General features: G+C 35.7%; 1 pseudogene; it reads right to left on the reverse strand.

The window, feature by feature from the left end:
* Nucleotides 1–378: 378 nt before the first annotated feature.
* Nucleotides 379–1,157, reverse strand: LOC150065521 (transcription factor BTF3 pseudogene; annotated as a pseudogene).
* Nucleotides 1,158–14,373: the final 13,216 nt, after the last annotated feature.

Raw genomic sequence — 14,373 nt, forward strand, 5'->3', positions numbered from 1 at the left:
GTTGACTTTACTGAAGTAAAACCAGGGAAGTATGGTAAGTATTTGCTAGTTTTTGTAGATACATTCTCAGGATGGGTCGAGGGAAACTGCACAGATAGTGGCCAAGAAGATTCTAGAGGACACCTTACCCAGGTATGGCTTTCCAGTAATGATAGGTTTGGACAATGGACCTGCATTTGTCTCGAAGGTAAGTCAGGGACTGGCTTTCATACTTGGGGCAGATTGGAAATTACATTGTGCCTATAAGACCCAAAGTTCAGGACAGGTAGAGAGAATGAATAGAACATTAAAAGAGACCCTAACTAAATTGACCATGGAGACTGGCACAAACTGGGTAGTTCTTCTCCCCTATGCTCTGTTCAGGGTTCAAAATTCCCCTTTTATTTTTTTTTACTAGGCAAACAATTTTATTAACCTCTGTTTCAACATTTATTCCCAGGCTTTATCAGCTTCATTAGCTGCAAAGAATGAATTGTGTATAAGCAAAAACTGAAAAGAGCTGCAGTGTCCAAGAGGCTTGGGCTTAAAAATATTAAGGAGATCTAGATTTTATCAGACTCATAAACAAAAGAATTTTAAAAAGCAGTCATAATATAAAATAGCAGCTCCTGTAACTTCTTCAAATTGTATCTTCTTCAGAAGTTGACTCATTCAGTCTGCCTCATTCTTAGAAACTTCATCAAAATTCTCCACAAGATCTGGAACTTCATCATCATCATCATCCTCTCCAGTAGCAAGTGCTGCTTTTCCATCCACAGATTGTTTGGGCAGAGCTTTGGCCAGTCTCCTTAAATTAGTCAGACTGTCTGCACCAAGCTGGTTCAAGATGCTGGGAAGCATTTCTGTCAGCTGCTTTGTCTCAGCATGGCCTGTAATGGTGAAAGTATTTGCTGCCAAAGATGCCTGAACTTTAGGGTTGTTAAAGTGGATCACTGTTCCTTAGTTTGTAAACATATTCATCTCCTCAATACCAGAGATATTGTTCACTCCTAACTTCTTTAAGGAGAACTGAAGTTTTTTGTCATCTGCTGTAGCTGTTCTATGAACCACCTTCTTTCTGCGAGCAGTTCCTTTCCCACCAATGCACACTTGTGCCTGCAGTTTGGCGAGTTTTTCTTGGTTCATGATAGTTTCTTTCATCTTGTCGGAGCGGAAATGGGGCCATGCAGGGGACTAGGGTTGACACTCAGAGGGTCTCAGGCAGACCAGCTGAGATTAGGTGCACACACGCAGGGACGCAAGATGGCAGCTAGAGGAAACTCTCCTTTTAAACTAGGACTTACCCCCTATGAAATAATGTTTCGTAGACCTCCCTCTATAATACCCAATCTTAAAGAAAATCTGGTTTAAAAAGAAGAGGATGGAGATTTTGAACTTTTGTTATCACTCCAAGCACTGCAAAGGGCTCACCAAGAAATCTGGCCCAAGTTGAGGGACCTGTACAAGACGGAACCACCTCTGGTGCCTCATCACTATAGACTGGGTGATTGGGTACCTGTGAAACGCCACGGACAAGAAAATCTGGAGCCACAATGGAAAGGACCCTTTCAGGTCATCCTGACAACACCCACCGCCCTCAAGGTAGATGGAGTAGCTTCTTGGATCCATTACACCCATGCCAAGCCAGTGGACCCATTTCCAGACCTCCTAGAACCCTCGGCTGAAACAACTTGAAAGATTGATTGGACCAAAAGTAGCCCGTTAAAAATTAAGTTGTGCTGCCAAAACTAATAATAGTTATGGGCAGTATCTGGGCAGGGACTCTGTGTGGGCAAATACTCATAGTTGTGCATTTCCACCCAATGGTGTTAAAATGGGAAAGGGAGCAAAGTGAAGGAATTTTTCCCCTTGGTTGACAATCCTGTTTTCTGCCTTAGCTGGACCCTTAGGCCCTTGTGTGATTATGGTATGCAGAGATAGATCCAAGATTGGCTCTAAAAGTATCATGGGAAAGAGAGGAATGTGCCAAGATTGTCCCATGTTCTGGGAATGACCCCCTCCCCCCTTGCTCAGGGCCCATGTACTTGAACCTCAGGTGACAACAGCTTGATGCTCAGTGGTTAGACACTGGTTTAATCTTAAAGCGACCAGTGGTTTGAGTTACCAAACAGCCAATCAGGTGATTTTAACTGTGGAATTCCCCTATAAAAGCTATGTAAAATCCTTGTTCAGGACCTCTTAGCATTGCCGGCTATGGGTACGCAGAGGTCCGAGTCTAGACTCGTAATAAATGACCCTTGCTTTTTAGCTTTGACTGTGGCCTCTGATGGTCTTTTTGGGGTTCTAGGAATTCGGGTACAATTTTTCTATTCTTTAGGATTCTTTCTGTTTATGTACACCCATATATGTCAACAAGAACTTAATAAACACATGACACTGTGTTTTAGGAATAAAAAGAGCCCAAAGTAAATACCAGGTACCAGAGGATCCACATATAATCCAAGCAACTCAGGAAGCTGAAATATGAGGATTGCAGTTCAATGCCGGGTTGGGCAGGAAAGCCCATGACATTCCTATCACCAATAAACTACCAAAACAAAAACAAGCCAAGAACAGCTGGAAATAGGACTGTGGCTCAAATGGTAGAGTGGTAGACAGGCGCACAAAAGGTCAAAGACAGTCTCCTGGCCCTAAGTTCAAGCCCCAGAACACACACACACACACACACACATAATAATAATAATAATAATAATAATAATAATAATAGAATTTCATTTCATTTAAATTAAAAAAAATAGGAAGATGTCACAAGATGACTGTAGATGGACTATGGACTGAAATGTCCTTTCTGTGCATATCTATACCACATGCTCTCTTTCCCTGAATATTTCTTTAATAATAAACGTTCCTCTCACCTTCAATTGTTCTTAAATAAAATCAAAGTAATGAAATTGATCTCTCATTAACATGTTTACCAGCTATCTTATTCCTCTGTTCTTGATCATGCTGCACAAGTTTTTTTTTCCTCATAAACCTTATTGTTTGGTAACTATACTTAGTCTTTTTTTCTACCAGTGTACCTCATAAGTGAATTTTATTTCATCAGTAGAAGACTTCTGACTGTTTATGACTTCTTTGCAATAGTTTCATGGTTGAAATTGTTCAGTGGTAGATTGTTCCATAATCTGTTCATGGCTTTAATTTCCATCACTTCAAAGGGAACAAAAAGCCTTTCAATATGAATTAATGTATAAATTTTATTTGTATGAGTACATATGTGAATGATGAAAACTAAGGCACGATTGGAAGATTTATATTGGAATCGATTTGTTTCTGATACTATTGAAGAGAATATACAGAATTCTAATCCATGGAACATGGAAAATTCACAAGTCGATCAGCGTGTGTGTGTGTGTGTAGAAGGAAACCCTCAAAAATGTTATCAATGCTTGCTTTTGAGCATAATGCATATAAATGTATTTGCCTGCATAATAGAAGCAGTGACCTTAGAAAACACATTCACCCAAAATTAAATTAATTGACCTGTTAGAAGAAGCCATTTGTAATTGTCCAGATAAAATTGCCCATCTGAAATAATCAAGCAATTTTAATTTGGAATGAGATAATATTTTATCATACTCTGGGATAAGAATTGCTCAATAGTTTTTTTTATTCCTTTTACAACATAAATATATCTAGATGTATTCTGAATCACCTTGTGGAAAGTAACACTCCTGAAGGTGAGAACAATCTTTGCCTCTTGCGTTCTGATTGAAAATAGACTATATATTCCTTGGAGTAATTTGTTAGTGATATAGTAATGTCATTTACATTAGGCAATATAGTATAATTATTGAAATGTGAAAGGTATTTCTCTTAAAAGTTTAGTAAATTTGAGGTTAAAAAGAGAAAATGTTTTATGTAAATACTGTCATACACTGAAAATTAAGCTTATAAGTTTTGAAATAATTATTCATGTCTTTACAAAGAATATAACACTAAAAGGCCAGAATGAGATTAGAAAACAATTTTACTAATTTTTAAGGTTGTATTTCATCTTTAGAACTACACTTTCAAACTGCTAGCTTTCAATGCTGACAGAAAAATAAAAGAAAATATTTTAAAATGAGGATAAGATAATCCAAGGTTAACACCTAGAAAAAATTGATAATAATATCAATAATATAAAGATGTGTTTCATTTGCTACAGATATGTGTTATACAAAAGTCTAGAAGCTATTTATCTGGATTTCTGAAATATGTAAAGTACATTTAGCACTTTAAAAATTATCTCGACTTAGATATATTTTCTGGAGAAATAATAAGATGCACCACTCTGGTGAATAATATGCAATTTATAATTTATTATTGCATTTATAAATAAATATCACATTGTGAAACTCCCTGAATGCTGTAGAATTATAGAAGCAGTAGGAAAGGGAATGTGGTAATAAGCAAGAGGTCAATATGATTAAAGTGTTCCATATACAGGTGTGAAAATCCATAGTAAAACTCTTGTGCAATTAACATACACTTACAAGAAAATTAATGACATGAATGTAAAACATATCCTGTTTAGGGTGTAGGTACTAATAGAACAGGGAGGGTAAAGGAGGATGAAGTGGTCAAATACTTATGTACAGGTATGAAAATAGAACAATGAAGCTAACTGGCACTGGTTTGAGGACAAGGGTGAAATGCAGAGTCACAGAGGAGTGAGCCTAATCAAGTTATATATGGTATGATCAAGTTAGACTATGCTCAGATGAATTCTCTTGTGTGAGTAATGGATGCGACTAAAACTGGAAAAGCCAAAAACAGAATATTATAAAGAATAAGTTGATGTTATCATCAAAACAGGGAAGCTTACATTCCATACCATTGTCACAATAAATTAACAAGAATATAACAAAAAGTGGACTTTTACCTAAACTTGACAGTAGGTAAGATACTTGTAGACAGTTAATTAGGAAAAATGATTCTAGTGTTGAGGTTACGTTTGGTTAAAGTTCAAAATCGAAAGCCAAACTTAAATTCTATGTTGAATCTACCTTAAAAAGAGTCAATTTTAACATGATCAAAGATTGTTTGAAATATGGTAAAAAACCTTCCTCAGAGGATAATTGCATATAAAATTATAATTGGCCAAAGAACAGCACTGATTATGCATACATTCTACTTCTACCATAACTAAACAATTGGAGTTGTTGCTTAAAAGTAAGACCTTGTTCAAATATCATATTGATTTTACCTTACTCTACAAAGAAATTAGTTTAAATTATAAATACTTTTGTAAGTCCTTAGGTGAACATGTAGACTAGCAAAAGCAGATGTTTTAAAAAGAGTATATTGATTTAATTTGCTATTAATCTAAAATGCAAATGCTTTAACGTAAGAGTAAAATTAACTTAAATAAGCACTATGACTTCCTCCTATTTACTGAAAATGAACTATAAACACCTTATGATGTAGATATGCATTTTACCAGCTGAATGACTAGCATAATCATGATCTGAATCTATCATTTAAGTGAACTGCAGAGAATTGTAAAGCTACATGAGTCAGTCAAAATACATAAGCATTTTAGTTGTCTAATTTTTATGACTAGAGACAATTTCTTCCTGAGTAACACACATGTCCCATTATAGAAATAAAGTTGATGGCAATATTTATGATGTTGTTGCACCCAAATATCTCAGGATATAGCTATTTAAGTTATTGTATACCCTAAACCTCCATGTGACCCAAATGCATATTAAATTCAATGTCACTTGATTTTTCCCATACTACTTATCTAGGTGTTCCTACTGAAAAAAATTAATAAATCTATCAGATCACATAGATTTCCAAAAAGAACTAGCTATCAGAAGTCAGTTTAAAGCATTTCAACCCACTGCAGGTACTATAAAATGATGTGTCAAGGAATCATTTTGATCTTTAATGTGATCAACTCAACTATACATCATTGTTCATATTCTATTCCTGAATCACTCTTCACAGTCTGAATCCCTATCCTAATACATATTTACTAAGAGATTTAAGCCTAAAACTACTTGTCTTACCTAAGTGGAGGTTACATAGCAGTACAGTCAAGCTCATGGTATGAGCAGTAACACAAACACCACATGAGGTCATGCAAGCATTTAATCTGTTCTGTGATATAAAAATAAAATTATAATTGCATATGTGTCATTTACACTAACATAGGATCCTCTGGTAACATAGGGTTTGATTTTCTCTGGGGAGAGGCAGGAAATATACAAACACACTTTCAGCTTTTTTTTGACCTTGCGATTTAATATATAAGTAAAGTCTGCTAGCTTTGTCAAGTTCAGAATCATTTCTTGCCATGGAATTTACTGCATAAGGGATATAATCAATAATTTCAATTAGCTTCATCTGCTATTATTTACTTTAAACAGAGACACATACAAACACACACACACAAACACACAAATGTTCATTACTGTATGTTCATGTTTGAGCTAGAGTATTAAACACTGTCCTGAGTCTGATATTTCTGAGTGATTTGAACACTTAGAAAATTGATTAAATTTATAACTGTTATTTCCTATCTCATTTCTTAATTTTCATTACAGCATTATGATTGCATAGTTTGTTTTTTTCAGATTTTATTAGCACTGATTTTTATATCATATTTCAAATGTCATGTTTAACAAACAAGTATTCAAGAAGGAAATCTATATGCAATCACTGGCACATATATTTTAGAACATAATTAAAATTAAACTGAGAGTTTGTATGTCATAGATACATCTTAATATATGAAATAAAATGTTATGTCTATAGAGTATATAGCCCATCATAGATTTTTATGTGTATGTAGTTATGTTTACATCTCCAAGACCATATCCATAACCTTGAGTACCCAAGTATTGAGTCCTTGCTCTTATACTGTTTGGATTTAATATCCACATATCAAGGTGACCATGCATCTTTTGTTCCTTTGGTCTTGGCTTATCTCACTCAACGTGATTTGCTCTAGTTTCATCCACTTCCCAGCGAATGCCATTATTTTATATTATTTGTTGGCTATGTAGAATTCCATTGTATATATGTGTATGTATATATATACATATATACATACATATATATACATATACATGTATATATATATATATATGCCACATCATTTGTATCCATTCATCTGCACTGGGGCATCTGGGTTGTTTCCATTGTTTGGCTATTGTGAATAGTGCAGAGATGAACATAGCTGAGCAGGTGTCCTTATCATATCTTGGATTATGATGTTCAGGATAGATGCCCAGGAGTGGTATGGCAGGATCATAGGGAAGGTCTATATTCAGTTGTTTTTTGTTTTTTTTTTTGCCAGTCGTGGGCTTGAGCTCAGAACCTGAGCACTGCCTCGGACTTTCTCAAGGCTAGAGCTCTACCACTTGAGCCTCAGTACCAGTTCCAGCTTTTTCCATGTATGTGGTACTGAGGAATTGAACCCGGGCCTTCACGCATGCTAGGCAAGCACTCTAACACTAGGCCAACTCCCTGCTCTATTTTCTGTTTTTTTAAGAAACCTCCAAACTGCCTTCTAGAGAGGCTGAACTAGTTTACATTCCCACTAGCAGTGCACTAGGGTTCCTCTTTCTCCACAACCATGCCGGCATTTGTCGTTGTCTGAGTTCAGAATCTTGGCCATTCTTGTTGGGGTAAGGTGGTATCTTAGGGTTGTTTTTATTTGCATTTCTTTATGACCATGGATGATGAACATTTTCTCGTAATTTTTTTTGCCATTTTAACATCTTCCTTTGATAAGTCTCTCCTTATTTCCCTTGCCCATTTAGTGCTTGGTTTGTTGGGTTGGGGGGCGGATTTGTTTCTTGAGTTCCCTGTAAATATTGGATATAAGCATCTGTCTGATGTATTATTGGTAAATATTCTTTCCTAGTTGGTTGGCTCTCTTTCTGCTTTAGTAGTTATGTTTTTATCTGTGCAGAAACTTTTTATTTTTAGGTAGTCCCATTTGTCGAGTCTCTTTCCAATCTGTTGTAACTCTGGGGCTCTGTTCAGGGAGTTTTTGCTTGCGCCTATGTGTTCCAGTGTCTCTCCTACTCTATCATATAGCAGTTTCAGGGTTTCAGGTCTGATATTGAGGTCTTTGATCCATTTTGAGCTAATGCTGTGCATGTCGATAGACTGGTATGAATTTTTAGTTTTCTGCATGTGGCTGCCCAGTTTTGCCAGCACCAATAACTGAATAGGTTGTCTTTGTTCCACTTTATATTTCTGGCTCCTTTTTCAAATATAAGTTGACTATATGTATGTGGTTCTACCTCTGGATCTTCTATTCTGTTCCATTGATCGTCTGGTCTATTTTTGTGCCAATTTTGTTTGGATTACACCTTCTATTTCAGTAAAGAATGTCTTTGGGATTTTGATGGGGATTGCATTGAAATTGTATATCGATTTTGACAGTATGGCCATTTTCACTTTGTGTTGGTTCCACTATCCATGAGCATGTGATGTCTTTCCATTTCCTGGTATCCTCTTTTAGAATTTCATAGTTTTCACTAAATAATTCCTTTACATCTTTGGTTAAGTTAATTCTTAAACATATTATTATTTGGGGGGCTATTGAAAATGGGATCATTTTCTTGATTTCTCCTTCTCTTTGTGTATTGTTGGTGCACAGAAAAGCTACTGACTTTTGAAGGTTGATTTTGTGTCCTGCCACTTTGGTGATTTATTAGTTCTAGGAGTTTGGGAGTGGAGTTTAGTGGGTTGTTAAGTTATAAGATCATACCATCTGCAAATAGGGATAGTTTAATTTCTTATTTCCCTATGTGGATCCCTTTGATATCCTTATCTTGCCTTATTGTTCTGGCTAAGGGTCCTAGTACTATATTGAAGAGAAGTGGAGAGAGTGGACATCCCTGTCTAGTTCCTGATTCTAAGGTAAATAATCTTTCTGGTCTTTCTAGTCTTTCTCCATTTAATATGATATTGGCTGTAGGTTTGTCATATACAGCTTTAATTATTTTAAGGAATGTACCTCTTATTCCTATTTTTTTCTATGGCTTTCAACATGAACAGATGCTGTATTTTGTCAGATGCATTCTTGGTGTCCAGAGAAATTATCATATGCTTCTTAACCTTAGCTCTATTAATATGATGTATTACATTAATTGATTTGTGAGTGTTAAACCAGGCTTGCATCTGTGGAATGAAGCTTACTTGATCGGAGTGTATAATTTTTAAAATTTGATTCTTGATTCTATTGGCTAGTATTTCATTGGAGAGCTTGGCATCTGTGTTCATTAGAGAGATAGGTCTATATTTCTCTTTCTTTTTGTTTGTTTTTTCCCTGGTTTGGGGATAAGTGTGCCATTAGTTTCATAAAATGAGTTTGGTATGGCTCCTTCTGCTTCTATTTCTCAGAAGAGTTTCAAGAGTACAGGTATTAATTCATCTTTAAAAGTCTTGTAATGAAAGGACCTCCAGAATATGGAAAGCAGAGCCATATAATGTGTGATTGTTGTTCTTAATGTACTATGATATTTCTCATCTCTTTTTTGTCCTTTGTTTATCTCATATTGTTACAGTATCTTACCTTGTTATCATATATTGTATATATATGCATATATATTGTATATACCATATATTGTCTATTTGTTTATTTGAAATAGGATAGGGAAGTGGGGAAAACAAGATAAGGGGAAGGGTGGGGAGAGGGAAATGGGGACCACAGCAAGGGGTGAGGGAGGTGTCCTCTCATTTTGGATTCTTTGAGAGCATTGGATATAAGTTTTATCTGTGTTTCCTTTCTGGTTTGTATACTTCTCCGTTGCTTCTTTAATTTGTAGTTGTTCATTTCCTAAGTTAGTTGGCTCCTGGGATTCCCTGTTTCTCTCTTTTTATGGGACAGAGCTAGGCTGTGTCCCTGTTGTTTGGTGCCATCTTGTATAAAAAATGATTGCATGATTTCTAAACTTATTATGGCCATTAGTGATAACAACTTCACATAAGACTTTCTAATAAATAAATAAGTTTTATTACTACCTACTCTTTTTCTTCTTTCATTTTTCTATCATGTGCAGGAGTGAAATAAAGAGCGTTTCTCTCCTTTACCTCATACTGGTCAACACAACTGAATTAGCTATTATCTTCATTGAGGAGAACTTCATGAATTCTCACTGGTATTAATCTTATTTACACAATTAATTTATATAATATCACTTTTTAAACTCCTTCAGTTTTCATTATTATGATTACTGCCACACAGTATACTTGCCATAAGTATTAGTGTTAATAAAATAAAATCTGCTATTTTATTTTTCATATAGTAGGAGGCAGAGCTCCAACAGTATCAGCATTTATTCTGACCTGATAGACATCCTGAAGAACATATACTTGGGGATAATTGGAGCCCTGTTAAAACAACTGATTTAAAATACAAAGTGAGCTCTCACATTAATGGAGCTCATTTTATGATGGGGCTATTGTTTAGCTCAGCAATTTTATGAGGATATCTACCTGCCTATTAGTTTCTAATAGATATAATTTTGGAGGTTATTAAGTCTGAATCCATATGAAAACCTTTATAGCCTATATAATCATAAATACAATTACTGTCATTCTGATATTTGATCTTAGTAATGGATTGTTAATTCATAATTAAATAATTGGTAAAGCCAGATAAATAAAAATTAAAATAAAACTACGTGACTCAGGCTGCTCTTAATTCTTTTGCAATCAATAATAGATGAAAGCTTCATATTACTAAATTAGTCATTATCAAAACTATTAAAACCAACAGAAGTAGAAACAAAACTATGGCAATGACCTTTTTATTAGCGTAATTATAAAAAATGGAAAATAGAATTATAAACCAGGACAAGAATGTACAAGTCAGAAATCACAAGTATGTCTACAAAACCAAAGAAAGTTGCGTCTGAGAAGGCAGACAAGGCCTGATTAGCAAGTGATTGCAGCTATGAGGTAGAATTGATCTTAAAGTCTTAACAGGCTCTTCTGCTGTTTTGAGTTCAGAAACAGCCATATTACTATGGCTAAAAACAATTGTTCGTATTTCCCCATAAAAATGGCCCCTCATCAATGTCACCAATGAACTTTACATCCCAAAGAACATCATTGCTTATGCTTATGCCTATCATTGAAAATATTATTTCTACTTGCTTAACAAATCATCTTAGCAATGTGGTTTACAAAAGACATTACAGGTTATCAACATTGAGTGTATCTACCCCATTAGCCATCCGCGTATTAGCTTGTCATGTCATGATCATTTTTATAGTCACAACTGAAGAACTCGTAGCAGATGAAAATCAACCTTACATCTGACTTTCATAAACGAAATGTAGAGTAAAATGATAGTTCAAATAATTGAGACCATGTATTCACTATTAGTAAACATAGCATTGTTGTATGGTGATGGAAATGAACTAATACAAATAACTAATACAAAAGAAAGCTGTGAAAAATGAATCAAGAAAAAGGCAACAATGGAAAGCATATGTCCTTGAATTAGTTAGAGGAGATTAATTCTGTTATATTAAGAAAGGTTTGAGACAAAATACAAGCACAGTTTTTCCCTAGCAACAGAAGAGAAGAAAAATGGTACCAAAATAGAAAAGCAAATTTTTTCCTTCCAAAGTGAATCTGAAGGGTACCAAAGTGAGAAAGAAGGTCCTTAAGTGACAGTGAGAGTAGTGGAGAATGCTCAGAGATTTGATCAAAGTGGAGAAGACAGAAATTGATAGTTTCCAAGAATACAGAAAATGGTGAGAAGTAACAATTTATCACAGAGAGACTAAGCATAAAAGGCTTCTTACTAAGCATTATATAATTACTAAACAGAATTTGTCCCCAGGTAAGTAACCTGTTGGGATTTCACAGTAAAGCAAAACCCTGGAGTTTACTGATGTTCCCTTCTCTTCAAACTATGAACTGCTGGCAAGCCTGTTGGATTTTGGCTTCAGGAAGATTGGTCTCATTTTTTAATTCTCACCATCATCTTTCCCTCACATCACACTTATTTCATGTTTCATTCCTGAAAGAGTTGTCTTAGTCACTATCCTAATCTTCTGGGATTATTATAACAAAACACAAAATTGGCAACTTATAAACTTCAGAAACTTGTTTCTTAAAGTTCTTGAGTCTCTGAAATCTAAATCATCTGCAGATTGGATAACTGGTGAGAACCATTCCTTAGGCTGTGTCTTCTCACCACACCCTTACATGGTAGGAAAAGCTATCAAGTTCCCTCAGAGTCTTTTCCAAGAGTGGACAAATCCATTCCTGACAAAGGTACCCTCATAACCTAATTTCTTCCCAAGAGCTGCAACTCCAATACCATCCCCTTGGGAGTTATGATTTCATCACATGAATTTGAAAGAAGAGAAAACATAAAATCACTCAGATCTGACTGTAACAGTCCCATGGAATGAATTCTGTTTCAACATGTGTGTGTGTGTGTGTGTGTGTTTTGCGTGTGTGTGTGTGTGTGTGTGTGTGTGTTGTTTTCAACGTGTGTTTTAAAATGTCAGGTGGATATCAATGTAAATACATCCAGTGTAACATGAAAGTAAAGAATGCTAAGCATTCAGTATATTACAATTATGTGCAAGGAAATCCATAATTAGGTCCATTCAGACTAATTGCAAGTCTATGGCTGTCAAATGAACACCATGAGCATATAAATATTATGTACAGTCTCAAGTTTTGGTGCATCCCAGAGGGAGCAACTGAATAAGCACAAGTCATAGAAGAAGACTGGAAAAAATATTAAAATGAAAGAGAAATGAAGGAAAAAATGAATGTGCAGCATTCTTATTTAGACTTGAAGAAAACATTTTCATTTCTTAGAAAAATTTCTCCTATCGAGTGATATATATATAGGTAATCATATGGGAGATTTACATGGGAGCAATGATGAGTTCAAGGCCAGACATGAAAAATGTAGAGACACTGTCTCAGAAACAACTTCCTGGAAAGTGTGTGTTAAGTAGTAAAGTACTTGCCTAGCAAGCAAGAAGTTATGGATTCAATACCCAGGATATAAGTAAGAAAGTAAAACTTACCTTGTGGATTAAAGAAAAGATTCATGCTGTATGTAAGAGAGCACAGTCAAGTCTCTCAGAGTCAGTTGCTATTACATATGAAATAGGTACAAATTTGATTTTCTACACTTGAGTGCATGAACACATTTCCCTATATAGCAAACTGAGTTTAATTTAGCTTTGACAGCTCCCTTGTCTATCCTGTCTCCTGAATATTTAGAAAGAAATTCAATCTCAGCGATTTTGCAGGCACTCTCTTTTCTTCATGCAAGACTCCAGACATACAACCTTTGGGAATCTTAAAGAAAGAAAACATATTTATGCACCACCAAACATGCAAAGATTTTCATTGATCCACATGCCATCCAAAGGCATATGGGTTATGGAGCTAATGGCAGGTTTCTCTGAGCTTTAACATAAACATACCACCCTCCAGGAACATTGGGGCTTCCTTAAATATTTCCATTTTTCCTGATCAGTACAGAAGAGGAAACTTGTGGTCCTCAAATTTGAAATTACTTAGTATATAGATAGGACTAAAGGAACTTACAGATTCCCAGGTTCATTCCTCTCCTTTTTTACAAAACCTAAGTGCAAACCATTTTCTGCCAATACAGCCATTTCTCTCTGTGTCTGTTACCCAGTTCATTACAATAAGGGAGTAAAAGGCCTTAAAGAAAAGTAGGAAAAAATAAAACAAACAGACATTACCAACATAAAAACAAAACACCTACCACTGTCTTCTGGTAACTCCACAGGAAAGTATAATGGTAGATTTCTCAATTGTAAGGTTCACAGAAGGGAGACCACCACATGATTCAGGCTGAAAAAAGTTATGGGAAGGGGGAAAGCATACGGTATGTCTGCACAAGAGAGAGGGTTTAGGGGATTCAAGAGATGGAGGGTAAAGTAAAAGGAGGAAAGAAGCCAAGAGGCAAGGGAAGGGAAAGGAAAGGCTGCAAGGGAGGGGACTAATGTTGGAGATTGACTTTCCAAGGAGAGAGCATGGAGGAGGTGTGGCCACAACGATGGCCTAAGAGCCTGAGGAATCCCCTACTGTTCCCAGGTACACCATTACCTGAGTTACATAGGTGCTGGACAGGGACTTCTAGGAAGGACATGGAAAGAAAACTAAGGAAGGGGCCATTTTTTCATCCTAACATCCATCCGATTATATGCTAAAAACCATAAAATAATCTAGGATTCATCTCCTCAGTTTTAATAGAGTAACACACTTTGAGTGAGATGATTATGCGTGGCCATTTGTGTTCACCAGCTTTCCTTCTGTGCAACAAAATTCCTGACATAAACAGTTTCAAGAGAAATACTAATTTTGGCCCACAGCTTTAAATACACAGCTAGCTGGCTGGCCTTCTTT

Source organism: Megascapheus bottae, chromosome 3, assembly GCF_031878675.1.
Source record: "Megascapheus bottae isolate mThoBot1 chromosome 3, mThoBot2.hap1, whole genome shotgun sequence".
In the NCBI taxonomy this organism is placed as follows: domain Eukaryota; kingdom Metazoa; phylum Chordata; class Mammalia; order Rodentia; family Geomyidae; genus Megascapheus; species Megascapheus bottae.